Genomic DNA, 20,836 nt, shown 5'->3' with positions numbered 1-20,836 from the left:
CTTCAGTTTGAGATATAGTATGTAAAACGAGTTTGATCATTTGGAGTAGGGCTCCATGACAGTTGTTGAGTATAAGGCACACTTTCATGCCTTGTCTAGATATTTCTATGATAGCATTTTAATCAAGTTTAAGAAGGTTCAAAAGTTCGTAAAAGGTTTGGATGTTTCTCTTTAGTTAGCTATATCTCAGATGGTTATGTTTGAGGTTTCTTTCCAGGGTATAGTGGATCATGCTAAGATGATAGAGGGTATTCTTAGTACATCTCATGGAGGTGCCAAGAAGGGGTGACATTTTAGTGAGCTCAGGAGTCAGACCTCTTGGGGAAGAGATTTTAGAGGTTTTCTTGGATGCGTGGCGGCTTTATAGAGTTCAGGTGGTGGATCTTCTAATTCAGTAGTTTAAGGTGGCTGTTCGGGCCCAGTTGTACCTTCTTCTGTCGCAGCTGATCATAGAGGTTTCTATATGTGTGATGAGATTGGCCATGTAACTAGGGACTGTCCCCGTTAGTTGATTTGAGCTACTCTTATTTCAGCTGTAAGAGGTAGGGGTTCTAGTAAAGGTGCGAGATATAAAGAAGGTGGAGCCCGTAGTGGTGGTTGTGGGGCCACCAAGGCAGTTGGTGGTCGTGTTCAGTATTATTCTATACCTGCCAGACCTGAGGCAGAGGCTTCTAATATTGTTAGTACAAGTACTATCCCCTTTTGTTTCAGACCTGCATCTGTATTATTTGATCTCAGATCGACTTTCTCTCATGTGTCTGTATATTTTGCTTTGGGTTTTGATTCTATTAGTGAGCCTCTTTCCATGCCTATTCGTGTATCTACCCCAGTAGGTGATTCTTTAGTGATGGATCGAGTGTACCGATATTGTGTTGCGACTTTGGCTGGGCATGAAACTTTGGTAGACTTGCTTATGTTAGATATGGTTGATTTTGATATTATTTTGGGTATGGATAGGCTGGCTTCTTATCATGTTATCTTAGATTGTTTTGCTAAGATTGTGACTTTAGCTTCCCCGGGTATGCCAAAGATAGCTTGAAAGGGTGCATTTCATTCTAAGCCTGTCAAACGAGCTGGGTTGACCCGACTCGGCCCACTTAGCAAACCCGGCCTGGTCAGCCCACGGGCTATAGGGTACCGAGTCCCGAGCTGGGTTATTTTTGGATTTGGGCCAGATTAACCCGGCCCGGACCAAACCTGATCCAAGCCCGCCAGTTAACCGAGCTGAGCCGGCCCGAATATTTTTATTTTAAATTATTGATTTTGTAGTATATATATTGTAGTATATTTTATTTAAAGTAGTACATATATATTGAATGGTATGCATATATGTGTATATATCTTCTATAGACGTATATATTTAAAGTATACATGTGTATATGTCTTATAAATTAGTATATAACTATATATTTAGTGTGTTTATATATTGTAGTATATATATTGTTGTATATTTTATTTTAAGTAGTACATATATTTTGAATAGTACGTATATATGTGTATATATCTTTTATAGACGTATATATTTAACGTATACTTGTGTATATATTTTATACATTAGTATATAACTATATATATAGTGTGTGTATATACTGTAGTATATATATTATAGTATATTTTATTTAAAGTAGTACATATATATTGAATGGTACTACCGTATATATGGGTGTATATTTTCTAAAGTAGTATATATTTAACGTATACATGTGTACATGTTTTATAAGTTAGTATATAACTATATATTTAGTGTGTGTGTTTATATTGTAGTACATATATTGTAGTATATGTTTTATTTAAAGAAGTACATATATTGAATGATACGTATATATGTGTATATATCTTCTATAGACGTATATATATACCGTATACATGTGCACATGTTTTATAAATTAGTATATAAATATATATTTAGTGTGTGTATATATTGTAGTATATATATTGTAGTATATATATTGTAGTATATGTTTTGTTTAAAGTAGTACATGTATTGAATGGTACGTATATATGTGTATATATCTTCTATAGACGTATATATATAATGGTATACATGTGTATATGGTTTGTAAATTAGTATATAACTATATATTTAGTGTGTGTATATATTGTAGTATATTTTATTTAAAGTACCACATATATATTGAATGATACGTATATATGTTTATATATCTTCTATAGACGTATATATTTAACGTATACTTGTGTATATGTTTTATAAATTAGTATATAACTATATATATAGTGTGTGTATATATTGTAGTATATTTTATTTAAAGTAGTACATATATATTGAATGGTACGTATATATGTGTGTATTTTTTAAAGTAGTATGTATTTAACGTATACATGTGTATATGTTTTATAAATTAGTATATAAGTATATATTTAGTGTCTGTATATATTGTAGTATTTTTTTTATTTAAAGTAGTACATATATTGAATAGTACGTATATATGTGTATATATCTTCTATAGACGTTTATATATAACGTATACATGTGTATATGTTTTATAAATTAGTATATAACTATATATTTAGTGTGTGTATATATTGTAGTATATTTTATTTAAAGTTGTACATATATATTGAATGGTACGTATATATGTGTATATATCTTCTATAGATGTATATATTTAACGTATACATGCGTGTATGTTTTATAAATTAGTATATAACTTTATATTTGGTATGTGTATGTATTGTAGTATGTATATTGTAGTATATTTTATTTAAAGTGGTACATATATATTGAATGGTACGTATATATGTGTATATATCTTCTATAGATTCTAAAGTAGTATATATTTAACGTATACATGTGTATATGTTTTATAAATTATTACATATATCATTATATTGTAGTATATATCTTGTAGTATATGTTTTATTTAGTGTAGTGTATATATTTAACTAACGTATAGTCGTACACACGATTACATATGTAATTGTGTATATGTGTATATATTTTTTAAATTCAAATGTAGTATATACTATATATATAGTGTATATATATTGTTTAACGTATTTTAAATGTATATAGGCGGGTATATATAGTGTACATTGGAGAATTTTGTTTTTAGTTTTAGATCAGTTTTGATCGGATTTTTAATTAGTTTTGATCGGGTTTAGGTGGGTTGGACCGGGCCAGGTTAAGTGGGCCAGTTCAGGGTTGTTTTTAAAAAAATTATTGTTGGGCTCGGAACTGGACGGACCCATTTAACCAGGACAGGATCCGGACCAGCGCACAAACTGGCCAAAATTGATGGGTCGATTCTGGGTTGACCCGGATCGGCCCACTTAACATCCTTACTTCATTCTGGTCCTAAGAGGATTATATATTATTTTCAGGCTCGTAAATTGATTTATAGGGGATGTTTATTATTCATGTCTCATATTCGTAACACCAGTGTTGTTTCGCCTCCTTTCTTAGATTCTGTCTCCGTTGTCCATGAGTTTATGGATGTGTTCCTTACGGACTTGCCTGGTATGCCTCCGAATTGAGATATTGATTTTCTATTGATTTTGAAAGGGCACCAATCCCATTTCTATCCCTCCTTATAGGATTGCCCTAGCAGAATTAAAAGAACTGAAGAATCAGTTGCATGAGTTGTTGGATAAGGGATTTTCTGACCTAGTGTTCGTCTTGGGGTGTGTCTGTCTTATTTGTGAAGAAAAAGGATAGGTCTATGCGGATGTGTATTGATTATCGACATTTGAATCAGGTGACGGCTAAGAATAAATATCCTCTTCCTCACATTAATGATTTGTTTGATCAGCTTTAGGGTGCTGTGATGTATTCAAAGATTAATTTAAGATCCGATTATCACTAATTAAGGATTAAAGCTTCGAATATTCTAAAGACATATTTTCAGACTCGATATGGTCATTATGAGTTCTTGATCATATTTTTTAGGTTGACCAATGCCCCTGCCGCGTTTATGGAGTTGATGAATCGGGTGTTTTGACCATATCTCGACTCTTTTGTTATTGTATTTATAGATGATATCTCGGTGTATTTGAAGAGTGAGGCTGAGCATGAGGAGTATTTATGGACTGTGCTTCAGAGATTGAGGGATGAGAAGTTGTATGTGAAGTTCTATAAGTTTGAGTTTTGGTTGGAGTCTATTTTTTATTGGATCATGTGGTGACTAAGAAAGCTATTATGGTTGATCTAACCAAGATTTTTGCGGTTTGTGATTGGGCTAGACTTACTTCGCCCACCAAAATTCAGAGTTTTATTGGCTTAGCAGGCTATTATCGGTGTTTTGTCAAGGGTTTTTCATCTATTGCAGCTCTATTGGCCAAGTTGACCTAGAAGAAGATTTCTTTTCAGTGGTCCAATGCTTGTGTGGTGAGCTTTCAAAAGATCAAAGATTTATTGACTTTAGCTCCTATATTGGCTTGGCCCAATGAGGGTGTAGGCTTTACCGTATTTTGTGATACTTTTGGTATTGGATTGGGTGTTGTGTTGATGCAAGAGGGAAAGGTGATTGCGTATGGGTCTCTTCTATTGAAGCCTCATGAGAGGAATTATCCTACATATGATTTGGAGCTGTGTGCAGTTGTGTTTGCCCTGAAGTTGTGGAGGCACTGCTTGTATAGAGTCTTTTGTGAGATTTTTTCAGATCATCGTACACCGCATAGTTCTGACAATGTTTGGGTCATCGTGGATCGATTGACCAAGCCAACTCATTTATTCCGGTTCAGGTCTTATTCAGTGCTGAGAGGTTAGCCCCTATTTTCATTCCTGAGATTGTGTGTCTGCATGGTGCGTCAATGTCCATTATTTTAGATCGAGGTTTTGTGTTCACATCTCACTTTTGGAAGACTTTTCAGGATGAGTTGGGTGGGTTGATCTTAGCATAACATTTCATCCCAAACTGATGGCCAGTCAGAGTGGACTATATAGGTTTTAGAGGATGCTCCAAGCATGCGTGATGGATTTTGGTGGCCAGTGGGAGCAGTTTTTGGCTTTAGCAGAGTTTGCATATAATAATATCTACTATTCCAGTATTGATATGACTCCTTTTGAGGTGTTGTATGGTAGGCATTGTCGCTCCCTAGTGGGTTGGTTTGATGTTTTAGAGGCGAGACCTCGAGGTAAGGACTTGCTACGTGAGTCTTGGGATAGAGTCTAGGTCATTCAGAATAGACTTAAAGCGTCTCAGAGTAGGCAAAAGTGTTATGTTGATCGTAGACTTTGTGCCTTGAGATTTAGTGTTGGTGATTGGTCTTCCTTCGATTTTCACCCATGAAGGGTGTGATGAGGTTTAAAAAAGGGGCAAGCTTAGCTCTAAGTATATTGGTCCATTTGAGATTCTTCGAACTGTTGGTGATGTGGCTTATGAGTTGGCTTTGCCCCTCTGATCTATTAGTTCTTCATCCAGTTTTTCATGTTTGTATGCTTCGCCGTTACATTCCTGATGAGTCTCATATTATTTGTTGGGAGTTAGATGAGCGGTTGTCATTTGTTGAGGAGTCAATCTCCATTTTGTCTAGGGATGTTAGGCGGTTGCGCTCTAGAGTGATCCTTATGGTTAAGGTTGTTTTTTTCCTTTCGGATTTCTTTTGGCGAGAAAATTGTTTTGATCTTAAAACTATTTCAAAAAGAGATGAGAAAATTTCGAAATAATTTTAAGAAGATTCCAGAGTCGCCACTTGATAGAAAAAAATCAAGAAAAAACTTAAAAGAGTTTCAAAGGTTCAAAGACAGAAATGAACCTTTAAAACTAGAGATTCTGGGTATGGGTTTAATTAATGTCCTAAGAACATTTTTAAGGCACTTAGAAGCGTCCGTTTAAAATGGTGTACCAAAAAAGAACTAACATGGCTAATTAAAGGTGGTTAATTTTGCAAAAAAGGTTGACTTTTGTAAATACTTGATTTTATAGAGAATGTTGAAACTATTTATTTATTTATTGATATATTTTGAAGAAAAATCTAAAATGACATTTATTTGTCCAAGTGAAAACATTCTATTTCAAATAAAGGATAATCCTTTAAACTAAAAATGCAAATTTTGAATTTAGAAGGAAAATGAATTTTGATTTTGTAAACGAAGAAGATTAAGAAATTATTTTCTTATTATTAGTCGTTATAGAAAAGTCGATTATATTGTAGAAAATATCTTTAGAAAAATATTAGGAGAGTATTAAATTAAAAGAAACTCCTATGTGTTTGTGTGATATCTAGTGACTTGAGCCGGGGGTCTTTCGGAAACAGCCTTTCTACCTCATCAGAGGTAGAGGTATGGACTGCGTACATCTTACCCCCCCCAGACCCCACTAAGTGGGAATACACTGGGTTTGTTGTTGTTGTTGTTGTTGTTATTTAGTTACATAAACAAGTCGAATATCATTTTGGAATAACGCGCTTAATTTTTAAAGACGTGCTAACAAAAGTTGAAGAAGCCGATTTAAACCATTTTTAGACAAAATAAATTAGGTGACGAAATTATAAATTAAGTGGAAGAAAACTAAGATAAAATAAAAATGACAACACTTTTAGAGAATTTGTCTAGGTTAATTAATTTACAAATATTAGTTAGCACAAATAAACAATACAAGCTACAAATAAGCAATATAAACTACAAAAATAGATATAAGAATTGAAATTGGGCCCTTAATTGACCCATAACTAAAGCTGCCCATTGTTTGGGCTTTGAATTATGGACTTTAGGTCCATTTTTTGAACTGTATACCAGCCCGGTCTTTCTGCGTTCTTTCCATATATACGCTGTATATCAGCATACAAAATCATGTATACCCTCTCCCGGCTTCATCATGCATCGTATATCAATCACCTTTAACCCGTAAGCCTCGTATATCAGGAGTATATCGGTGTATACCAGCCTCTGGACAGATTTTGATGGAGAGTGACGGAGATTTTTTTTACTCGAGTAAGGATGGTTTTGATCCCAATGAAATGCAAGGGCAATGGAGTTCACTTGGACTCAGGAAGAAGCACATAAACAAGAGAGGAAAATAAAAATTTTAAAAATTACACAAATACACAACTTATGTTTCTAATATTACAAAAAATTCCAACTCCCTAAACATATTACAAAAATTCCAACATATACACAGAATGCTATGTATATGTCGGCTATGTTATGTATATTAATAGGGAGAGAGAGCAAGGTAATGAAAAAATGTGTGAGAGAGTGTAATTACTTCCAAAAGGATTGGTATTTATGTTATTTATAAAAATTAGTAGCTATTCAAGTGTTCTTAACACATAATTTTTAAAAGGGAGAAATACACATAACCATTTACTCAATGATGTGTAAACGAAGGAAAAACACACCATATAGAAAGGTTGTCAAAATTATTTTTCCAAGTAATTCATATGACATGGATAAATCAACCAACTAAAATAGCTTTAAAAGTGGTTCAAGCTTGAAGAAACACATATTGGTGAAAATCAAACTATTAAGTTCCAAGCTTTCCATGAGAGAAACCATAAGTAACTTAACGCCATAACATAATTCATGTATTATGTAACATCAACAACTTATGTATTTATCTTGAAATTTACCGACCTTAACAACATTGAAAAAATGACGCCTCAGTAAATCAATCGTTGCTCATGCATAGTAACGGGTAAGATTGGCCCATGTTAAACCTTCACGAAACATCTAAATTTGACACGGCAACTTTCAAGTAAAAGGATCAAAATCCGATATTCACATATATGGTCATACAAACCTACACCATATCTTGTGGAATGTACAAATATCTAGACATCTTCACAGAATTGTATTCATTATCATGGAATGTACCGATATTTGAATTAGATCAATTTAACCCAATATTTTACAATTAAAACTTCAATAAATATTCTTAAAATATATATGAAAAATTCTAGTACAAGATGCTATTATAAGTTAACATCACGTCATAGGTTACACATTTTCAAATTTTATCAAGAACGCTACTAAACAAGATAATATGTTATACGAAGAACTCAAAATGGCATGATAATATACAACGAAAGCTTTTGAATAGTTCAACTAATAATACGACATGTCTAAGCAATGGTGAAGAAAGTGATAACTCACTGCTTTTGAGGTACATAGCCAAAGAATCACTACGCACCTGATTTTAAAATTCTAACAAATTAGAGAAAATATGTCTTACATTATTTGCTTTATGAACAAGTTTTAAATCTTAATTCCAAACTTTCACATATCAATCAAGAACACCATATATGATTTTAAACAAGACCAAACCACATAAAAAAATATCATATCACCCAAAATACATAACGACGGTAATGCTTACATTTTTTCCTTACACATAAATGAAAAAAAATTCAAGAGGGATGAAGTGTTCACCTTTTACTGGGCAGCAAACGGAACAAACGAGTCAACGACAACTTCCAACACTAAATTTAACTTCAATTAGCAGGAATGCAAAATAATTTCATCGATTTTTGAATTATGTTTCTTCACGAATCTTTTGGGTTACGTAGGATAGAAGCACGCGACTCCCGAATTCTCAATTCCCCCCAAAAATAGTCCTTCCCCTACCCTTATTTCTCAACTTCTATTTATAGAGAAGGAATTAGGGCTTCAGATTTTGAAAACGTGGACTTCAAGTACAGATTTTAAAACTCTTTTTTGAGAATTTGGAGTCCATAGTAAGACAAAACAAAAGAGACATTGGGCACTAATTATTTGCTCAAAATGGGTGAGAATGTTCTGAAAAAAGAGGAAGTTGGATGAATTTTGTTGTTTTTGGGGCATTGGTCGTTGTTGACACAACTATTACGTGCTGTTGTTAATGTTGTTTTGCTGTTATAGCCATTGAAATTTTTGTTGTCATTGGTTTGGTCGTTGTTTACATTTGGTTGAAATTGTACAACATTTGTTGCTGTTTAACGTTGGTTTTTGTCGGTATGTGTAAAAAGAAAGGGGAAAGGGAGTTTAGGTATGGGCCGGGGTAGATCAGGTAGTGAGCTGGGGCAGATATTAGGCTGGTTGTTATTTTGATACTGTGTTGGTGGGTTGCTGATGTTAAGGGGAAGGGATTGGAGCTGCGCCTGACGGGTTTTAATTTTTTTTTTTTGGGCCTGGTCCAATTTAAAAAGAAAGAGAAGTTATCTTATGTTAATGAAATCGTCCGAATTGAGTAAATTTGGATAAAGTGTAGACGAAATTTATTTTAATTAATTTAATGAATTTTTCAAATTTAATAATTTTAAAATAAATATTAAATGGAACACAATTTTGTTTTATTTCCCCTTTTTAATAATAATAATAATATAATAATAATAATAATAAATAAAAATTAAGAAACTAATTATGTCATCAATTTCTTATTTTCAATCGACCTTGAGAAAAGTAGAATATTTGCAATTTAATCACTTTTCACTCTGAATAAAATTTAAAGCATTTTCTTTAACTGATAATTATATAATCATGTATAATTAAAAACTAAATATATTAATTTCGCCTAAATTCAGAAGGTAGGGTTGAGATTTATTTCAAAATAACGAAAAATAAATATTTTAAAACTATTTAACATTGAAAAATTCAAAAATTAATTTGAAATGTGGAGGGCAAAAATTAGGTGTCAACAACTGGCCCCTCTCTTTGGTTAGGGTGGATGCAAGTTACTCTAGACAAAGGGAGTTTGACACTCCTAATTTTGTTCGACCATAAATTTATCTTTCGGATGAGATTGATTTTCGCATGAGTTTTGGGAGCTATGGCCGAACCTCGGTATCAGGTTTCCTACATATCTCAGGTTACATGAGAATTCAGATCACTTGTAGTTCATAAAGCTTGATTTTAAAGCACGATTTAAAAAAAAATTCACAAGCTATTTCGATTTTGCATTTTGGTGAAACTGAAGAGCTATGGAATAAGAAGATTGGGGGAAGTTTGGAAAGCAGTCTAGTTTTCTACATAAAGCTCGGCCTACATATTCCAATGATTTAGGAAATCAGACTGCTTGTAGTTTGACTCGATCAATAGAAAAGATAATCTTTTATGTTAGACGATCTTTGGTTCGGGGTGAGTGACAAGTTATTTGAGCTTATGAAAAAGAGGCTTGTAACTTTTTAACCATGAATGTGGGGTCCCTTACATCCACAACTAGAAGCTACATGGATATAATTTCTAAAGCTCTAGGTGTATTGTCACTTGATTTTCAAAGAAGGGGAAGAATACCTCTGGTACGAGTTTAGAATTGCCCCAGAAGTGAAACTGAGACAAAAAATATCCTGAAATACCCACATGCCTTCTAATAGGGGTGTGATTTGATAGTGGTAAAAGTCGTCCTTTAGCTCACGTCCAAAGAGTTTGAATCCCTCTTCAGACTATGTCCCAGTTTGCTGTTAAGAAAAAGTTTCACGTTGTGCTGCGTTCATTTTGGAGTCGTCCACACCTATGGTTTTGATTTGAGAATTTCATCCTTTTGGTGCTCTCGACAACAACTCAAATAAATGGTTAGCTGTAAATGTAGCATTACACAAACGTAACCTGGTGCAAACCTATTTTAACATGCTATGCTGAGATAGTTGAACCTATTCTGAAAATATTGTGTCACTTTGAATGGGTAAAAACCCAACACGTCTCATTGAAAGGAGAATGACAATGTAATATGTCACTTTGAATGAGGTGATGTCCCAACATATCTAATTGAAAGGCGGGCGACCGATACTGAATATAACCTGTCACTTTGATTGGGATGACGGCCCAACGTATCTCATTGAAAGGAGGACGAACCATATCGGATGTCATATGCCACTTGAACGTGGGGATGACCCAAGGCAGATGACCAATATTAAATTTAATGCGCCACTTGAACGAGGGACGACTCAATATATCTCATTGAAAGACGAACGTCTAATGTAATATGTCACTTGAACGGGGTGATGACCCAATGTGTCTCATTATAAGACGGATGGCCAATATTGAATATAACATATCACTTAAACGGGTGACGACCAAACATGTCTCATTGAAAGAAGGACGACCAATGTTGAATATAACATATCAGTTAAATGGGGTGAGGACCTAACGTATCTCATTAAAGGGAGAACGACCAATCTTGAATATAATATATCACTTGAACGGGGCGATGACCCAACGTGTCTCATTGAAAGGCGGATGACCAATATTGAATATAACATATCACTTGAACGGGGTGACGATCCAATGTGTCTCATTGAAAGTGGATGACCTATCTTGAATACAACATATCACTTGAACGGGGTGACGACCCAACGTGTCTCATTGAAAGGTAGACGACCTATCTTGAATATAACATGTCACTTGAATGAGGTGATGACCCAACGTGTCTCATTGAAAGGCGGATGACCAATATTGAATATAACATATTACTTTAATGGGGTGATGACCTAACGTGTATCATTGAAAGACGGACGACCAATGTTGAATACAACACATCACATGAATGGGGTGACGAACCAACGTGTCTCATTGAAAGGAGGACGACCAATATTGAATATAGCATATCACTTGAATGGGGTGATGTCCCAACGTGATGAACTTCATCCTTTGAATGAGAAGTCCTTCAAAGGACTTGCGCATATCCTGAGATTCTGGATTGGACCCTCAAACTTTGAGAAGATACTTTTGCACTATTTCTTTGAGGTGATCCTGTATAACGTCATCTGTACAACTTGAATCACACACATTAATAGTGGAACAATTGGTTATGACTAAGTCAGGAATATAACAAAAGGTAGAGTTTAAAAATAAAGATGGAGTTATTTGACTCAAGATGATTTAGAGATAGTAGTTTGAATAATATCTCCACATCTTCATCGTTATTTCGGATCATTTCCTTATAAAATTAGAGAAAGTGTTAGAGATCATAACGAAGTAATAGAAATATAAATCAAAGAAAAATGAAGGAGAGAAGTTGTTTGAATTATTATGGCAAGGTCACAGTGGGTCTGATAATGCCCTGTGTCATGGTTAACATTGTCAGTTTTGTGACTTCACTATTCTTGCATTCAAAGAAAAATTCTTAGTTTTGAGAGACTGACTATGTTGGTATGTCTTTCTCTCCTGATATACTTTGTTGATCATTGATTTATAAACTTTTCTAATCTTGCAATACAACCTCTGTAAAAAATTTTGAGAGTCCTCCTAAGAAATTCTCCACTGGTCTATAACATGACTCCCAAACTTTCTTATAACTTATGTAGTATGAAATTTTTGAGATCTAAAATGCAAAATGCAAAACACTTGAGTTGTATCCGGGGTAGAGTACTCTCAACAACGTCTGATCTTCAACTTTGTAGAAGATGTGAAATTTTTTAGATCTTCTAAAAAATTTCTGGCCCAGTTACATGCTTTAATGTCATCTTTATTCAACTTAGGCAAGGATCCTTCTGATGAATTTTGAGATCTTCTAAAAAAAATTCATAGTTTTTATGAAACTTTTACGGAAAATATGACTGAGCCAGTGTAGCACCTACGCATTCCATTGAGGTAGGAAAGGTAGTTCCAACATAAAATGAGAAGATAAATCTTCTATGGGGCTGACCGAAACCGACACAGGCTGCCTACGTATCCCTTTTTTGGGAAATTCAGGTCAAACGTAGTTCATACATACAATGAAAGGATAAGTTTTCTAAGGGTTTGACTGAAGTCAATATAGGCCGCCTACGTATCCCATTCTTGGGAATTCAGGTCAAACATAGTTCATAAATGTAAAAGGAATATTTGAAACTTTTGATAACGTGACCGAATCCAATACAGGACACCTATGTATTCCACGAGGAAAATCAGGTCGAACATAGTTCATTACAACTAATAGAGTGAAATTACAAGAAAATCAAATCATAAAGTGCGAGTACAAGGAAATAAGCAACAGAATGCAATTACAAGGAAATAAAATGAGAAAGTACGATTGCAAGGAAAGGAAATGCTAACTTTTAAATGCAAAATAGAAGGACGCCAAAAGTGTGTCTCTTTAAGAGAAATTGATGATTCCAATGACTACTTTTTATGATTAGACAATGGGTTTTTGATAACATTAGCTGGAGCTTCTTCAAGCGTTATCACCTTGTTGTCAATCAGATCCTGAATTTTGTATTTGAGAGTGATACATTTCTCTGTGTCATGTCCAACAATACCAGAGAGGTAAGCACATCGATTGCTTGGATTATACCAATTAGCACAAGTGTTCACAGGCTTTGTTTTCACTGGATGAAGTAATTTTGTGTCTTTCAACCTTTCAAAAAGCTAAGTAAGAGATTCCGCCAACAACGTGAAAATTTTGGAAGGCTTTCTTTCATGATTGGCACAAGGAGCATTATTTTGATAGCTTTGTGGCAGAGGTTGAGCATGACATGACGCTTGTGCGTTGAAAACTAGATAATGAACACATCGAGCACTGGTTTGGTGTCGAGAAGGTTGCTTGTAGTTGGAAAATCTCTCTTGAGTCATCACTCCCATTACTTCCTTCTTTTTTTCTTCCCATTTCCAAATGAGCTAGTCTGGAAGCCCTTGTGAGTGGATTGCAATTCTGTCAAGTTTATTATTCGTCCTGTCTTAAGGTCATCCTCAATCATTTCTCCAGTCTTGACAATTTCAATAAATATTTTTCTAGCCATCATTACCATGCGATTAAAATACTCTGGATTTAGTGCATGGATGAAGTAACTGATCATTTTAGCTTCTTCCATATGGGGATGTACCCTGGTTGCTTCTTTCCTCTAGCGTATGACATATTTGTGGAAACTCTCATTTGATTTTTGCCTTAGCTTAGTGATAGAGATTCTATCAGGAATGATATCAATATGAAACTTGTATTGATCCACAAAAGCATTTGCCAGGTCATCCCAAGTGTGCCACTTAGTCATATATTGCTTAGCATACCATTCTAGAGCCTTTCCACTCAAACTTTGACTAAATAGCTTGAACCGTATTCCTTCATTCTTGCCCACACCAATCAACTTTTCACAATAAGTTTTCAAGTAAAAGAAAGGATTTTCGGACCAATCAAACTTTTCAAATTTTGGGATCTTATAACCAGGCGCAACTCGATCTCGAAAAATGTACACAACTTTTTATACTTGACACTTTGATTATCCCTAAGCCCCCGAAGGCTTCTCATTGCATCTTCCAGGACCTTGAGCTTTCTGTTCACCATCTCATAGTGCACACTCTCAGATCATTCTCCGTTTCAACATAATGATTAGCATCTAAGCAGTATAACCCTGGAGTTTGTACCACTGACGGAGCGACAACATAGGTGTACACTGGTGGAACATGGTGTAACAAGGGTATGTTTTGAACCTTTGGACGATCAAATGTGTACCCAGAAGGGGCATTCTGAGAAACATGAGCGAAATGACTTTCCTGATTAACTCCTTCTGGCATTTGAAACATAGGTCCCTTTGGTTGAACATCATGAGGCAGAGTCCTGTTTGGAGGAGTCTGATAAGGTGTTCTACTTTTCATCACCATGAGCCTTAGCTCGGCAATTTATTTCTCCAAACTGGCAATGAGCTCTGGGGTTATTTCCCTTCCTATCGAGGCACTTGGGACTATTTCCACAGAAAAGGTGGGAACGAACTCAGATGAAGTATTTGTGTTAATCAAACTAGGATCCATAGTTGAACGAGTCATTCTGTTATCCCAAGCAAGAACTGATGAATCTATAGTTGCCTTCTTGACCTTAGACCGTGTGAAATACTGATGTTCTGCCAGCGATGACTTTGCCTTTGTCAGGCGAGCAAATTTTGACTACCAACACAAATCATCCTCTCTCTAAAAGGAAAGAAAAACACTCAAAAAGTAAAAAGTTATTTCATGATCGTGATGATTGACTAAAGTAATATACGAAACAAATGACATATATTTGACTTGAAACAGACTAAGTCCCGAATTTGAAGGAGAGGACACTTGAGAAAGTGGTCGAATGATCAGAACTTTGATCATTTGACGAATCTTGAATTTGATAGAAAAAATATAACTTCGAACAGGATGAACTAAGAGATTTGAATAAACATACTAAAAGGCTTATTTGAAAGCTTTAAAGACAACGTAGTCTTTTTATTAATAGAATCTATGGATAGTTTTGACTATAATCAAATACGGGAAAAGCAAATTGTGAGGGTAACATAATCAATGTGAATCGGATAATAACTTAATGACATTTTAAACAAAGTTGGATAAATTGAGAGAAATTTTATCAATGAACTTTTAAAAGTATTTTGGAAGGTTCGGATTTTAAGTCTTATATGCCTATTAACACTCTAGAATTTCGAAATAAGAATAATGGACTAGTCTTGTTTCAAGTCAAATGTATGTTCTTTAAACACACAGATAAGCAAACATAGACAGAGCAAAACAATAAAACACTTTAGCACATAAACAATCATTACGCGTCCTAGCATTTGTGGGACCTTTCAAGCCAAAGATGAGCCTAGCGTTAAATATCAATTTGAGATTCTAATAAATTAATTCAAGTTTTAATTAATGACATTACTCGAGTTTGGAATTAGATCCAAACTCAATTCGGTCAAATTTTGACTTGGATCAATTTATTAGTATCTCTGCACATATATGAGGATTGTCATTGGGTTGTGAACCCATTTGAGATAAGGGCGTTTTCTAAGTTCGTGGGATGACACCTTGGGTCAAACCACCTAAGGCTTATGCATGCATGGCCTAGATCATGGGTGGCAACACTCTATCTTAAGTTTTGCTAAGATTTGGAAAGACATGGACTTGGATTTCTATATGAGAAGGCACGTGGCCCCACGGCAGTAAAACTCCCGCCTACCCTAGGTATGCGCCGACTCTCTAAAATAGGTGATTTGAAAGAATTCTGGGAAAGTACAATGTACAATTCGCATGTACAATGTGTGTGAGTGTCAATTTTTCGAAGTGGAGAAAATATAAACGGAATGCCCATTTATATGAAATTTAAACAAATAAACACGTAATAATCATCCACAACAAATTAAAAAGTTTCTTTTTGGTTAGAACTTAGATAATTTCCCCAGCCGAGTCGTCATTTCTGTTTTATCCCTTTCGGGTTTCTTTTGACGAGAAAATTCTTTTGATCTTAAAACTATTTCAAAAAGAGTTGAGAAAATTTTGAAATAATTTTAAGAAGATTACAGAGTCGCCACTTGATTTTTATAGAAAAAAATCAAGAAAAAACTTAAAAGAGTTTCAAAGGTTCAAAAACAGAAATAAACCTTTAAAACTAGAGATTCTGGGTAAATGTTCAATTAATGACCTAAGAATGTTTTTAAGGCACTTAGGAGCGTTCTTTAAAATGGTGTACCAAAAAAGAACTAACTTGGCTAATTAAAGATGACTAATTTTGCAAAAAGGCCGAATTTCGTAAATACTTGATTTTATAGAGAATGTTGAAACTATTTATTTATTTATTGGTATTTTTTGTAGAAAAATCTAAAATGACATTTATTTTTCCAAGTGAAAACATTCTATTTCAAATAAAGGATAATCCTTTAAACTAAAAATGCAAATTTTGAATTTAGAAGGAAAATGAATTTTGATTTCGTAAAAAAGGAAGATTATGAAATTATTTCTTATTATTAATCATTATAGAAAAGTCGATTATATTGTAGAAAATACCTTTAGAAAAATGTTAAGAAAGTATAAATTAAAAAAACTCTTATTAATTATGGAAAAAATTAAAATTTATAAGAAAATTTAATTTCTTGAGTTTAAAGAAAGTTATTTTAATTGAAATAGATTATTTAGTTACATGAACAAGTCAAATATCATTTTGGAATAACACGCTTAATTTTTAAAAACTTGCTAACAAAAGTCGAAGAAGCCGATTTAAACCATTTTTAGACAAAATAAATTAGGTGACGAAATTATAAATTAAGTGGAAGAAAACTAAGATAAAATAAAAATGACAACACTTTTAGGGAATTTGTCTAGGTTAATTAATTTACAAATATTAGTTAGCACAAATAAACAATACAAGCTACAAATAAGCAATATAAACTACAAAAATAGATATAAAAATTGAAATTGGGCCCTTAATTGACCCATAACTAAAGCTGCCCATTTTTTGGGCATTGAATTATGGACTTTAGGTCCATTTTCTGAACTGTATACCAGCTGTATACCATCCCGGTCTGTCTGCGTTCTTTCCATATATACGCAGTATATCAGAGTACAAAATCATATATACTTGCTCCCGGATTCATCATGCATCGTATATCAATCACCTTTAACCCGTAAGACTTGTATATTAGGCGCATACTGGTGTATATCAGCCTCTGGACAGATTTTGACAGAGATTTTTTTTTTACTCGAGTAAGGATGGTTTTGATCCTGAGGAAATGCAAGGGAGATGGAGTCCACTTGGACTCATGAAGAAGCACATAAACAAGAGAGGAAAAAAAATTAGTAACTATTAAAGTGCTTTTAACACATAATTTTTAAAAGGGAGAAATACACATAACCATTTACTCAATGATGTGACAAACGAAGGAAAAACACACCATAAAAAGGTTGTCAAAATTATTTTGCTAAGTAATTCATATGACATGGGTAAATCAACCAACTAAAATATCTTTAAAAGTGGTTGAAGCTTGAAGAAGCACATATTGGTGAAAATTAAACTATTAAGTTCTAAGCTTTCCATGAGAGAAACCATAAATAACTTAACGCCATAACATAATTCATGTATTATGTAATATCAACAACTTATGTATTTATCTTGAAATTTACCGACCTTAACAACATTGATAACATGACGCCTTAGTAAATCAATCGTTGCTTATGCATAGTAACGGGTAAGATTGGTTCATGTTAAACCTTCACCAAACATCTAAATTTGACACGACAACTTTCAAGTAAAAGGATCAAAATTCGAGATTCACATATATGATCATACAAATCTACACCATATCTTGTGGAATGTCCAGATATCTAGATATCTTCACAGAATTATATTCATTATCATAGGATGTACCGATATTTGAACTAGATCAATTTAACCCAATATTTTACAATTAAAACTCCAATAAATATTCTTAAAATATATATGAAAAATGCTAGTACAAGATGCTATTATAAGTTAACATCACATCATAGGTTTCTAAGTTTTTAAATTTTATCAAAAAAAGCTACTAAACAAGATAATATATTATACATAGAACTCAGAATGGCATGATAATATACAACGAAAGCTTTTGAACAGTTCAACTGATAATACGACATGTCTAAGCAATGGTGAGGAAAGTGATAACTCACTGCTTTTGAGGTACATAGCCAAAGAATCACTACGGACCTGATTTTAAAATTCAATCAACTCAGAGAAAAATATGTCTTACATTATTTTCTTTACGAACAAGTTTTAAATCTTAATTCCATACTTTCACATATCAATCAAGAAAATCACATATAATTTCAAACAAGACCAAACCACATAAAAAAAAAAATTATATCACCCAAAATACATAACGACAGTAATGCTTACATTTTTTCCTTACATACAAACACAAATAAATGAAAAAAGATTCAAGAGGGATGAAGTGTTCACCTTTTTTCGGGCAGCGAATGGAACAAACGAGTCGACGACGACTTCCAACACTAAATTTAACTTCAATACGCAGGAATGCAAAATATTTTTATTGATTTTTGAATTATGTTTCTTCGAGAATCTTTTAGGTTACATAGGATTAGAAGCACGCGCCTCCCGAATTCTCAATTTTCCCTCCCCCCAAAAAGTCCTCCCCGCTACCCTTATCTCTCAACGTCTATTTATAGATAAGGAATTAGGGCTTCAGATTTTGAAAATATGGACTTCAAGTCTAGCTTTTGGAACTCTTTTTTTTTTAGAATTTGGAGTCCATAGTGAGACAAAATAAAAGAGACGTTCGTCATTAATTATTTTCCCAAAATGGGCGAGCATGTTCTAATAAAAGAGAAAGTTGGATGACTTTTTCTGTTGTTGGGTCATTAGTCACTGTTGACACAGTTATTGCGTGTTGTTGTTAATGTTGTTTTGTTGTTATAGCCGTTGAAATTGTTGTTGTCGTTGGTTTGGTCGTTGTTTGCATTTGGTTGAAATTGTACAACATTTGTTACTGTTTAACGTTGGTTGTTATCAGTGTGGGTAAAAAGAAAAGGGAAAGAGATTATAGGTGTGGGCCGGGTCGGATCAGGCAGTGGGCCAGGGCGGATATTGGGATGGTTGTTATTTTGATATTGTGTTGGTGAGTTGCTGATGATTAAGGGGAAGGTATTAGAGCTGGGACTGGCGAGTTTTAATTTTTTTGGGACTTGTCCAATTTAAAAAGAAAGAGAGGTTATTTATGTTAATGAAATAGTCCTAATTGAGTAAATTTGGATAAAGTTGAGACGAAATTTCTTTTAATTAATTTAACGAATTTCTCAAATCTAATAATTTTAAAATAAATATTAAATGGAATACAATTTTATTTTATTTCCCTTTTTTTAAAATAATAATAATAATATAATAATAAATAAAAATTAAGAAACTAATTATGTCATCAATTTCTTATTTTCAATCGACCTTGAGAAAAGTAGAATATTTGTAATTTAATCACTTTTCACTCTGAATAAATTTAAAGCATTTTCTCTAACTGATATTTATATAATCATGTATAATTAAATACTAAATATATTAATTTCGCCTAAATTCAGAAGGTAGGGTTGAAATTTATTTCAAAATAACAAAAAATAAATATTTTAATACTATTTAAAATTGAGAAATTCAAAAGTTAATTTGAAATATGGAGGGCAAAAATTAAGTGTCAACAAAGGTCCAGTGGCGACATCGACTTGTAGATGAAGTTACTTGGGAGGTCGAGTCTGATATGCATAGTTCTTATCCTCAGCTCTTCATTGATTCAATTATTTATTTGTCCTTAGTTCGAGGACGAACTAGATTTTTAATGGCGGATGATGTAACAACCTAAAAATTTGATGAAATATGTGAAATTTGTGATTTTGTGTGATTTAACTATTTTACCCCCCTCGTAGTTTCTTTATGATATTTTTGGGGAGTGAGAGTGATTGACATGATTTTTGATGTATTTTGATATCATTTATGCAATATTGTCATTTTTAATGACTTCGAAAGTCTTATTTTGAACTTATGTAGATATCTTTTTATCCGTGTGATGGATGACCGAACGGATCACACCGAAAGCTTTGGAATATCGATTTTAGGCTAGGTAAACCTTTGGTTCGGGTTCCGGAGCACCCGAGCTCATTTCGACCTATTGGTTGGAAAGTTAAAAATTTAGAAATATGGGTGTGGGACCCACATTTGGTCGAAGTAACCTCGGATAGAAAATCTGACTTCGTCAGCAGATCCAAAATATCAATTTAGGGTGTTAACATATTTGGTGTGATTTTACGTCTTTAAAATCTCATTTTGATTCTCAGTTTGGAAAGTAGCAATTTCGGATTTCGGGAGTCAACTTTTTAAAAATGATATTTTTTCGAAAATCCGACTTCGCCAACGCGTTAGTAACATTGAACTTAGTGTGGTTACATAGTCTATTTGCATATATCAGACTCCAAACGAATTTCGGGCACCCCATCGAAGTCTGCATTGACTTAAAATAAGATAAACAACAATATTTTTCTTACCAGTGCAAGATTTTCTGCAGTATTGAAATAGTTTTTGGGTCCATTTTGCTCATTTTTCATCTTGCCTCTTGAGAGTTAAACCTTAAAATAGTATGAGGACTTAAAAGTGAAGTTTGTGGGAGCTTGAGAAGCTAGATTAACACCTATTTATTGATTTTATTACGGATTTAAGGTAAGAATTCACCATTTTCTTAGTAATTTCTTGATAAATTTCTCAAAACTTCAAAAATCTTAGGC

The sequence above is a fragment of the Capsicum annuum genome, chromosome 1 (genome assembly GCF_002878395.1).
Source record: "Capsicum annuum cultivar UCD-10X-F1 chromosome 1, UCD10Xv1.1, whole genome shotgun sequence".
Lineage (NCBI taxonomy): Eukaryota > Viridiplantae > Streptophyta > Magnoliopsida > Solanales > Solanaceae > Capsicum > Capsicum annuum.
The sequence above is the reverse complement of the archived record's forward strand: the minus strand, read 5'-3'. Positions refer to the sequence as shown.